Raw genomic sequence first — 11765 nt, 5'->3', positions numbered from 1 at the left:
ACCTAATTAAAGCGCCCCTGGCCCAGCTGAGTAAGTGGCAATGAATTAAAGGATTATTCCACCAACTCCATGGGCTTTTTCTACAGCCACCCCGGAAATTGGTTAATTTCCACACTCCTCAAAAAAGGCTCATTGCTCCCCGTCCTCTGTCATCTCAGGGAGAGGAATTAGTCGGGCAACTGGCCGGATACATGTCCGGTTCTTTACCTGGATCTCCACCGATCTAACACGACCATCGGTCCCAGGCATGATCTTAGTGATACGGCCCACAGGCCAGGAGGCTCGAGGCAGCTGAGGGTCCACCATCATTACGACTTGGCCAGTTTCCAGGCTGGCCATTTCTCTCCGCCATTTCCCTCTGTGCTGTAGACTTGGTAGGTAATCCCGAATGAATCGGGCCCAGAAATGGTCAGCCAAGATCTGGCTGTGTCGCCACCGGCGCCTGCCAACGAGGTTGGTATCAGCGTACATGGCTTGAGGAAGTGATGCATCTCGGCGTCCCATCAAGAGCATATTCGGTGTAACCGGATCGGGGTCAGCGACGTCTGCAGAGAGATATCCCAAGGGTTTGGAGTTCAGTATCCCTTCCACCTCTATCAGGACAGTCCGCAAGACAGTTTCCGTGACAGTTTGGTCCCCCAGTATGACTCGTAAGGCCGTCTTTACAGATTTGATCTCTCGCTCCCATGTTCCTCCAAAATGAGGAGCTCCTGGAGGGTTAAATTTGAATGAGATTTGTTGCTCCATCAGCTGATCCTGGAGGCTGGGTTCCATGGCTTGGAAGGCTTCCTCCAACCTGGCTTCTCCTGCCTTGAAGTTTGTACCTCTGTCAGCCAGGATCTCGTAGGGTTTCCCCCGTCGGGAGATAAACCGCCGTAGGGCCATGAGGAACGCTTCAGTATCCAAACTCTCCAGTAGGTCCAGGTGGACACATCTAGTGGCCAAACACTTGAATAGAATGCCCCAGCGCTTTTCCACTCGACGACCTAACTTGATCGTCAAGGGGCCAAAGCAATCCACTCCTGTTGACCAGAAGGGTGGTTTGAGGAGGCGCAAGCGAGCAGGAGGTAAATCTGCCATTTTGGGCACCGTGGCTCTGGCCCGCCATCTCTGACATTCCACACAGGCGTATTGGTGCTTACGAATGGCTCCTCGTCCTCCAAGTATCCAGTACTTCCGCCTCATCTCCCCATAGACTCTCTCTGGCCCTGGGTGGAGAAGCCTCTCATCATAACTCTTGATGAGGAGCCTGGTACTAGGGTGTCTGGAGTCAAGGATAATTGGGTGGATAGCGTCGGGATCCAAAACTTCTGCTTGGCGCAGCCTCCCTCCGACTCTGATCACTCCAAGGATTCGATCATATTCTGGGGCCAGAGAGAGAAGACGGCTGTCCTTAGCCACCTCCCTACCGGCTTTCAGAGCTTTTAGCTCCTCAGGGAAGCTAACTGCTTGTGCATGCTGGAGGAGTAGTGTTTCTGCCGCGAGGGAGGTGGGTATGGAAGCCACCCCATCTGAGGTCTGGTTTGTGGCGGTGATCAGATCCGGCAGGGTTTGGGATTGTGTCATGTCATGGAGAGCTGTTGTTGGTTCCATAGAGATGCTGTAGCATTGGGTGGACTTCCTTAACTCATGAGCTTCAGTTGGTTGCGGAGGGGCTGCACGCCTGGGGGCTGTCGGCCACTCGTTCTCTGGTTGGGACAAGAATGGTGGCCCCAAACTCCAGCGATGGGGTTGAGCCAGGTCCTTAAGTGTTTTACCACGAGTAACGTCATCAGCAGGATTGTTTACGCTGTCAACATACCTCCAGTCTTGGACTTCTGTTAGGTCTTGGATTTCCGCAATGCGAGTTCCGACGAACACCTTATACCTGCAGGACTCCGACTTGAGCCAGGTCAATACAGTAGTTGAATCACTCCAGTAGATGACCCTTTGGATTGGCAAGGTGAGCTCGGCTCGCAAGGTTGATGCCAACTGGGCTCCGGAAAGGGCAGCACTGAGTTCCAGCCTAGGCATTGACAACTGCTTCTTGGGTGCGACCCTGGACCTGGCCATGACGAAGGATACATGAATGTGGCCTGCCTTATCCTCCACTCTTAGATAGGAAACCGCCCCATAAGCTCGCTCTGAAGCGTCACAGAACACATGCAGTTCCAGGCATGATCCCAGTTGGTCAGCACAGGGTGGTACATAACATCTTGGCATTTGGACTTCAGAGAGCCCCGATAACTCTGTTTCCCAACAGATCCATCGTTCCACTAGGTCAGCCGGGTGGATCGGTTCATCCCAGTCCCTCTTGGTCTGCCACAGGTCCTGGACTAAGACTTTGGCCCGGGTTGTGTATGGCAGAATATACCCAAGGGGATTGTATTGACTGGCCAGGGTCCGATAGATGGTGCGCAGAGTGGGGGTTTCGGTACTCAGGGCGGAGCGGTGCTTGTACCCCAGGGTATCCGGTATGCAGCTCCATCTCAATCCTAGAGTGGGCTCTTGTGGGTGAGCGCCAGACTGCGATAGCCATAGATCACTGCTACTAGACCTGGCTTGTGGCGGGAGGTGCTGGATAACCTCTGCTCTGTTACTCGCCCACTGTCGGACCTCAAATCCCCCTTTGGACAGGAGATTCCGTACTTTGTCAAGGAGTGCTTTCGCTTCAGCCGTGGATGGTACGCTCTGTAAGCAGTTATCCACATAGAAGGCATTTTCCACTGAATCCCATACTTCTGGGTCACTGTCTGGGTGCTCCCGTGCGTGTCTCTGCAGAGCGTATATGGCACAGCAAGGACTGCAGGTGGTGCCAAATGGGAGTACTTGCCATTCATAGATTGTGGGCTCTGCGTCTCGTTCCATATCTCGCCATATGAACCGGAGCAGTGTAGTGTCGGAAGGCAGCAGACGAATCTGATGAAACATGGCTTTGATGTCTCCACTGATGGCTGTAGAGTGCTGCCGGAACCGGAGAAGGACACCGAGCAAGGAAGGACCTAAAATTGGTCCGGGGAGTAGACAGTCATTCAGGCTTTGACCAGCAGCTTGGAATGAACAGTTGAAGACAAGTCTGTACTTCCCACCGTGTTGCTGGATAACATGATGAGGGAGATACCAGGATTCGCCGAGTGCGTTTCCCTCTTCTTGAGTTGTCACTTTGGTGACATAGCCTGCCTTTACAAGGTTATGAATCTCTCGGTTATGAACTTCAGCAAGCTCAGGATTCTTCACCAGGCATCGCTCCGTTCCACACAATAGTGGGAGTACAGCCCGCGTCGTGGTTGCCAGAGGAGGATGGTTGGGCACCCGTAGCAGTGGGGTTGCGTACCTCCGAACGCCCTCCATTTCAGTGGTGGTGGTGCGCTTCTCCAGGAGGTCTAATGCATAGGAGTCTTGTTTAGAGCGAGTGACCTCCTGTAGCTTCCGGTTGGAGAAGGTGTCCATCTTCCATAGCATCTCAACATTCCGAAGGAGGTCAGTAGCTGGACAGGGGGATGGAGCTGGATTGCTTCTGGTGAAGAGGACTTGCTGTGACTGTACAGCTTGGGTGGAGAGAAGTAAATGGGCTGGACCTTGCACAGCCCAACCCAAGGATGTATGGACAGCAACGGGCCCGCCTTCTGGTCCAGCTCGTATAGGCTCAGTCGGGGTGACGAGATGTGGGTGGTCTGACCCAATCAGGATAAGTGGAGCTACTCTGGCCAGGCTAGGAAGAGGCAATCCTCGGAGATGAGGATATTGTTTCTGTAGAACACTTACCGGGCAGGAGTGCTCTGCAAGATTCAGGCCATCCGCCGTGAAGGCATTGGTGATAGTATAGGTCACGTCCCTGTTTCCTGAAGGGGAAATGCTGAAGGTCACAGCAGAGCCTTTCATTTGGATAACATCATGTCGCACCGTTCTGAGATTAAGGGTCTCGGGGATCCCCTCCAGGTTAAGCTGTCGGGTGGCCGCCGGGAGAATGATTGTTCGTTCAGACCCATCATCTAGAACGGCGAATGTATCAATGCTTCTCCCTCCACTCCACAGAGTGACCTTGACCACCTTCAACATGACCCTTGGAGACCGGTTCTGCTGGTCGAGGTAGAGCTCCTTTACAGCTCCTACCATGAGCATACTCTGCTCTTTCTGTGCTTGGGGAATTACATTATGCATCACTGTGAGATGGATTTCCGTACAGCGATTGCAGCGTTTCCTCAATGTGCAGGTCTCCGCCTTATGGCTACGGGCACACTTGTAGCATCGCTCGCCTGAAGTGATCCAAGCCTTCAATTGAGGTTGAGTGAGCTTTTTTACCCTGGGACATGAGCCAAGGAAGTGCCCCTTACTATTGCAATATGGGCAGTAAGGCTGAAATTTGATGTTCTTGCTCTTGAGAGGGGTCTTCTTCCCGGGTTCCTCCCCAGCTTCACTATTTAAGTACATAGTAGTGGGAGTTGGCCTTTTCTGTCCCTCCTGGTGTTCAAACTCCTTCCTTCCCCTGTAGACTATGGCTGAGATTGTGGCCTGGTGAGCGATGCTCTTCGCCCTCGCTTTCACCTGCAACCATGTGGCTAGGTCTCTGAGAGCATAGGTGCTTCTCAAGCCCTCTTTCAGGATGCCTTTGTTCAAACAATGTTCAACGAAACTGTCTTTGAGGGACGCTGGAAGCTTGCTAAGAAGCCTGTCCACGTGGGAGCCACATTTCAGCTTGTTCCCGTCTTCTCCTTCAACGGATTGGAGCATCGAGGTCAGGGATTGGACAGCCAGGGAGAACTCTTGGAAGGCAGCATGGTCTCCCATTTTAATTGGAGACATGTTCAGGATGTTGTTTAGTTCATTCTGGACTAGCTGGCGTGGCTCACCATATCTCGCTTTCAGGGCCTGGAGAGAGGCAGTGTATGGTATTGCGGAGTGCATAAAGGATTGGGCCAGCTTATATGCATTGGGAAACCGCAAGTGATCCATTAGTACTTGGTACTTGTAGCGTTCTGACAGATGACTGTGAATACCCAGTAGGCTCTCCAATGCCATTTCCAAAAGGACAAATTCACTCTCCTTTCCGCTCTCAAAGTATGGCAGTTTGGGTCTGGGAATTCCATAGGCTGAGGCTACTAGCAGTTTCATAATGTTGGCTCCATCTTCTGGTTGCGTGAAGGATAAACCCGGGACTTCTGATGAGCCCACTGTGGCCTCATTGGGCCTGTCCCCTACTGTCCCAGACCCTCCATGGGTGGCAGCCGGAATTGGGTGAGAGCCCTCCCACTTGCCGTCTGAGGACTGGCCTGGTCCAGGCCCTGGACGAGAGGAATGATTTGCCGTGGTTGGTAATTGGCGGAAAGGCGAAGGAGTGATGCTTTGTCCAGATGGAGGAAAGCTAACTTCTGTCACTGGCATAGAGGGCGTTTGCGGAGTGGTCTGTCCCCCGTGCTCCGTGTTGGCTGTTGACCTTGGAGCCTCCGGGGACTGTGTGCCATGCTATACCAGAGGGGCAGATTGGGAAAGAAAGGCAGACAGGTCAGGTCCATCTGGAAGGGTGGTCAGGTCAGCTCCCTGTTCGTTCCTCTCCAGGAAGGATGAGACCATCCGTGCCTCCTCCAATTCCCTTCTTGCTTGACGGTGCCGTCGCTGCTGTGCCAGGTCCTTGGCAATGAATTCCCTTTCCTGTAGAGCTCTACGGGCTTGCACATCCAATAGGTGACATCGTTCGTCAGCCTGTCGTTCCTCCTCAATCTGACGCTCAATTTCCTCCAACGCTAATAGTTTCATCCTCTCTTGTAGGACAGCGGTCTGTGATTCGCTGAGGGCTAGTGAATGGCGGCTGCCATGGCCACATCCAAAGGGGTATCCACTGGTCGAACTCTCACTCCGTCTAGAGTGCCTCGACGATTTCCCTTCAGTTAAGGGGTGAGCGGAGCCGGTCTCAGGAAGTTGGTCGACCTGTGCGGTGGGAGTTACCTCCTCCATAGGTTCTTCCTGTAGACCACTTTCCCGTCCCAAAGCAGTTTCTGGTCCTTGGTCCAGAGGGGATGGTTGATGGCTGAAACATACAGCTGATCCATCACCAATTTGAGCTCTGGTGGGCTTGCCCTTTGATGTGGGAAACTCAACCACATAATCCTTAAGATAACCAGGTGCTTGCCTGGTTCTCCTGGTACTACTGGTGGTTGAGGATGAAGCCTTTGTTACTTTAGGCTTAGCTCCTGGACCTTTTCGTTGTTCCAGGACCTTTCCCTCCGCTGCTCTCTCTTCCTTTATCCCTCCTTCCAGTGAAGACAATTCCTCCTTCTCCCCCTTCATTTCCTTTCCACCTGTCTTTGGTTCCGTCATCATCCGGCTCGAAGGACCATTGAAAGATTAGTGGAATCTGTGTGGGTAGCTGGACAGGTAGGATGACTGACAGTGAGGGTGAACAGGTGGTCACGGGTCAGGTGACAGAGAAATGGATGAGACTGAGGCAGGAATTCCTTTAACCATAAAGTGGTATATTTACTGAGTAGTCTGTGCTGCATAACAAAGGAAACAGAATAACGTGTATCCAATCAAATCCATCATCACAAAGATCTAATCATAACAATCATTCATTGTTAACATCATTTAGGGAATTCAACAATCCAGTTAATTAATAAGTCAATAGGAATCGTCGGTGAGTAATTTAGGCTCGTAACTATTTATCATAAATCATGAAAGAATAATACAAACAGTGATCGGTTATTCAATCTATAAACACCATTAGTTGGATATCAGAGCCGATCAGTTCAACAAACAATTACTTTCTTATTTCACCCTTTCAAGTGTCTTCATGTGTACACGGAATTTCATTACATATTAACCATACCAATTACATAATTGGCCTATCATTGACCATTCACATTACACAAAATGTTTGAAGCGTGCGCTCCAAGCCACGCTCCACAATAATAACTCCAACAACAACTGATGGCCCACACTCCCGATCGCAACAGACAGTTCAGATGAAAGGTTAACAGAGTCAGTGGACTTACGTGGATTCATGGACGCACAGCACTTCTGGATTTGACAGAGTGAAGGAAGAGAAAGCAGCGCAGTCAGGCGATGGTGATTTCCTCCTTTTATGGAGTGGAGATCTGTCGGACATTTCCACCTGACCTAATTAAAGCGCCCCTGGCCCAGCTGAGTAAGTGGCAATGAATTAAAGGATTATTCCACCAACTCCATGGGCTTTTTCTACAAGTACAAACATTTCTACAAGTATTTTGTTATAGTTACTGTGTAAATTAAAAGGTAGTGATCAGATTACATTTACTTCAAACCCAAGGTTTCACCAAAAAATAACACAACTTTTGGGCTATTCATCACCCTAAAATTGCCCCTTTCTATACTTTGCCGAAATTACACAAGAATGTTACAAAACCTCCAGAGCGTCCTATTGTGGCGGGCAGTGATGCAGTAACGGCCCCTTTATCAACTTGTGTTGACTTTTTTATTAGACCACTCAAGAACAGCTCCCCTCCTCAACAAAGTCTGGTTCATATGCGTCGGTGCATATTTGTTTTAATCCTGGCCATGCATTAGTCAAGCAGCCTATCAATAAAATGTTTTCAAATTGTCTACTCATCAGAGTGTCTTGAAATATTTTGGAGGTTTTTGCCCGCATGCGTTTGTATAATTCACACACTGTACCTGCACCGTTACACTCAAAAGCCACTGAATTGGTGGAATTTTTGATTTCACCTAATTTTAACATTGTCATAAGAAGCACATGTTCAACTTAATAAAAAAACGAGTTTTTCCATCTCAAGAGGTTATCTTGTGACAGGGGGAATGGAAGCTTGTTGTGTGTAACAGGGAGTGGCAATTGAATGCAAGCTTAATATATATATTTTTTAGTTAACAATTCTAGCCTGCCTATCAATGGGTAAAGGGTTGACGTGTTATGCTTGACCTGCTCAGTTTGACCACAAAACACAGAAAATGGCCAAAAAGAGTAGAACCAGTTCACCTGCTTTTACACTATGATTTGACTATGATTTTCAATGTTTCTTTTGAAAGAAATTATATTGAAAAATGAATAATTTCATCATATTAAAATGAGAGTTCAGTTCCTATAACAGGGACGTAAATTAATCACTAATCACATGAAATAAATAATAATATTCCCGAATGTCACGTTCTGACCAGTAAAGGGGTTATTTGTTATTGTAGTTTGGTCAGGACGTGGCAGGAAGTGTTTGTTTTATGTGGTTCGGGGTTTGTTGGGCTATGTGTTTATGTAGAGGGGTGTTTGTTTAGAGTGTTCTGGGGTTTTGGTTCATGTTCTATGTTAGTATATTTCTATGTTCTAGTCTTTCTATTTCTATGTTTAGTTGATGGGGTTGACCTTCAATTGGAAGCAGCTGCTCTTCATTGCTTCTAATTGAAGGTCTTATTTAAGAGGGGTGTTTTTGTCATGGGATTTGTGGGTAGTTGTCTCTTTGTTTAGTTTCACAGCACAGCACAGCACAGCACAGCACAGCACAGCACAGCACAGCACAGCACAGCACAGCACAGCACAGCACAGCACAGCACAGCACAGCACAGCACAGCACAGCACAGCACAGCACAGCACAGCACAGCACAGCACAGCACAGCACAGCACAGCACAGCACGTGTCGTTCATTGTGTTTGTATACGTGTTTTTCTTTGTTTTTCTTTCTTTTTACCAATTAAAGAAGATGAGTATACACGTTCCCGCTGCACCTTGGTCCAATCATTACGACACCTGTTACAGAACTACCCACCACCAACGGACCAAGCAGCGGGGGAAGGAGCAGCAGAGGAACTATGTGGACTACAAGGAATCATGGACATGGGAGGAAATTCTGGATGGGGCTGGACCATGGCACCAGGCTGGTGAATACCGTCGCCCACCGGAGGAGATCGAGGCAGCCAAGGCGCCGGTATGAGGCTTAATACGCGCCGATTGGGAAGCACGAGAGGCACCCCCAATACATTTTTTGGGGGGGGGCACACGGGTAGTTTGGCTGGGCCAAGGGTGAGCCCTAAGCCAACTCCCCGTGCTTATAATGGGGAGCATATGCAGTGGAGAGCGCACAATCTCGCCCATGCGCACGCACAGTCCGGTGCGAGCGATCCCAGCCCCTCGCAAGTGCCGTGCTAGAGTGGGCATCCAGCCTGGAAGGAGGATGCCTGCGCAGCGCATCTGGCCACCAGTGCGCCTCCTAGGTCCAGGCTACCCTACGCCTGCTCTACGCACGGCAACCATCAGGCCTCTGCACAGCCCAGTTTGCCCTGTGCCAGCACTCAGCTCGTGCAGGGCTGCTATTACCATCCAGCCAGGATGGGTTGTGCAGGAGGTGCGCTCCAGACCTCCCGTGCTTACCCATGGCCCGGTGTATCCAGTTCCTGCTCCTCGCACTAGCCTTGGGGTGCGTGCCTCCAGTCTGGTATCTCCACTACCAACCCCACGCACCAGGCCTCCAGTTCGTCAGCCCACTAGCCCTGTGGTGCGTGTCCTTAGTGTGGGGGTGGGGGGGTTGGTAGGTAGGTACTGTCACTTTCTGACCAGTAAAGGGGTTATTTGTTATTGTAGTTTGGTCAGGACGTGGCAGGGGGTGTTTGTTTTATGTGGTCCGGGGTTTGTTGGGCTATGTGTTTAAGTAGAGGGGTGTTTGTTTAGTGTTCTGGGGTTTTGGTTCATGTTCTGTTAGAAATAGAAAGACTAGAACATAGTATATTTCTATGTTTAGTTGATGGGGTTGACCTTCAATTGGAAGCAGCTGCTCTTCATTGCTTCTAATTGAAGGTCTTATTTAAGAGGGGTGTTTTTGTCATGGGATTTGTGGGTAGTTGTCTCCTTGTTTAGTGTCTGAGCACAGCACATGACAGGACTGTTAGTGTCGTTCGTTGTGTTTGTATACGTGTTTTGTTTTTCCTTCTTTTTACCAATTAAAGAAGATGAGTATACACGTTCCCGCTGCACCTTGGTCCAATCATTATGACACCCATTACACCGAAATGACTTTGTCAAAGCTACAAAATAACTAGGGCTTTACAATGATGGTGAGCACTTTGAGAAATGTTGGGGTTAAGTGGATTAAAATCTTCCTAGAAGTCAGTGTGCATGGAGGGATATGTCAAAATGCAGAATTTTGGCACTTTAGCAAATCTTTAATATTCCAAAAAATCTGATTTATTGCATTCTCCATGTGGTCTATATGAAAGGTTACTTAATTTAATATAAACGGCTTATAAAATGCAATATTAGTGCACAATTTCTACCTAAAATATCAAAGGGTTATGATACTTAATTTCGCGTGTTCAAATATCCATCCCATTTTCAAAGAACGCGTCTCGTCCGATTACCAAAGCTACGCTCCTTCAAATGTATTTAAATTTGGCAGTCCTAAAATGCCATATCAACGGCAAAATTATCTTGCCTACTGAGAACGTGCCTCGCACATACAATTTATAAGAGCCTTTTTATTTCTGGAGAAGTGCGACTGATGTGTAAAGACATGTAGATCTACATGTTGACGCCAACTAGGACAATGTGGATTGCAAATAACATATTTAGCAAAACTGTATGCATTTTATTGTTGCTATTATTTGTTACTGTATCAATCCACCTACAATTTACTTATTCATCCAAACCCTGCCCTTTTGTGTCACCGCCAGCTATTGAAATATTTCTGCCACACCCACAACTTGACAGCACTGCGTGATTGCACTAAGAGTAACCATTGTTAGATTTGTTAAAATAGAACCATGTGAATATTCAATCTTGAAATGTCCTAACAAAAAACAACTCTCCTGCCTCTGTCTATACCTAACAGACATTGAAAACGAAAGTGATGATTTGGTGGAACGTTGTGATTCAACTTTAATCGCCACTTGCACAATTCCTTCCGCTCATCAAGATCAAGATACCATGGTTCACCTGGATCACTTTACTGACACCCATATTTCAAGAAACGTGGATAATGTTGACACAGTGAGCAAAAAAGCTGTGAGAAATATTGCAACAGCAGTGTTTATACTATTGTTAAACAATGGGGGGTCGGTCATTGAAATGTTCAAGATAAGTGATATTGCATTTCCTGTACAAGTAAGGTTAAACCTCTTTCAAGAATACTTGGAAATTTGGACCAACATCTCTCAGTAGTTAGAGCTTTTGTGTTAAAGCACTGCAAATATTTCTACAGTTGGAGCCTGAGGCCCTTGACATCACAGACATTGAGAGTCAACACAGCACAGACAATCAAGACTGATGAAGAAAATAAAGAAATCATAACATCTTCTAATTTCCCAGAAAGTAGTAAGAAATTTACATTTTAGTAATTTAGTAGATGCTCTTATCCAGAGCAACTTACAATTAGAAGTAAGACAGGTGAGATTGTTTTGGTCAACCATAATGTTATAGCATTGTAAGTGATTTACAGCTACTAACTTACAGTATGTATATTTAATTGTTCTTATAATCATTTTTCAGCGACACCTGTTCTGGCAATTGCATTGATTGGTGGCACTGATTCTATGTAGATTGAATCTGGAAATCTCCTTCTTGGTCAAGATGATCTACCAGCAGCAGAACTCTCACAGATAGCATCCAGGATGTATGATCTACCAGCAGCAGAACTCTCACAGATAGCATCCAGGATGTATGATCTACCAGCAGCAGAACTCTCACAGATAGCATCCAGGATGTATGATCTACCAGCAGCAGAACTCTCACAGATAGCATCCAGGATGTATGATCTACCAGCAGCAGAACTCTCACAGATAGCATCCAGGATGTATGATCTACCAGCAGCAGAACTCTC

The sequence above is a fragment of the Salmo trutta genome, chromosome 32 (assembly GCF_901001165.1).
Source record: "Salmo trutta chromosome 32, fSalTru1.1, whole genome shotgun sequence".
Classification (NCBI taxonomy): Eukaryota; Metazoa; Chordata; class Actinopteri; order Salmoniformes; family Salmonidae; genus Salmo; species Salmo trutta.
The sequence above is the reverse complement of the archived record's forward strand: the minus strand, read 5'-3'. Positions refer to the sequence as shown.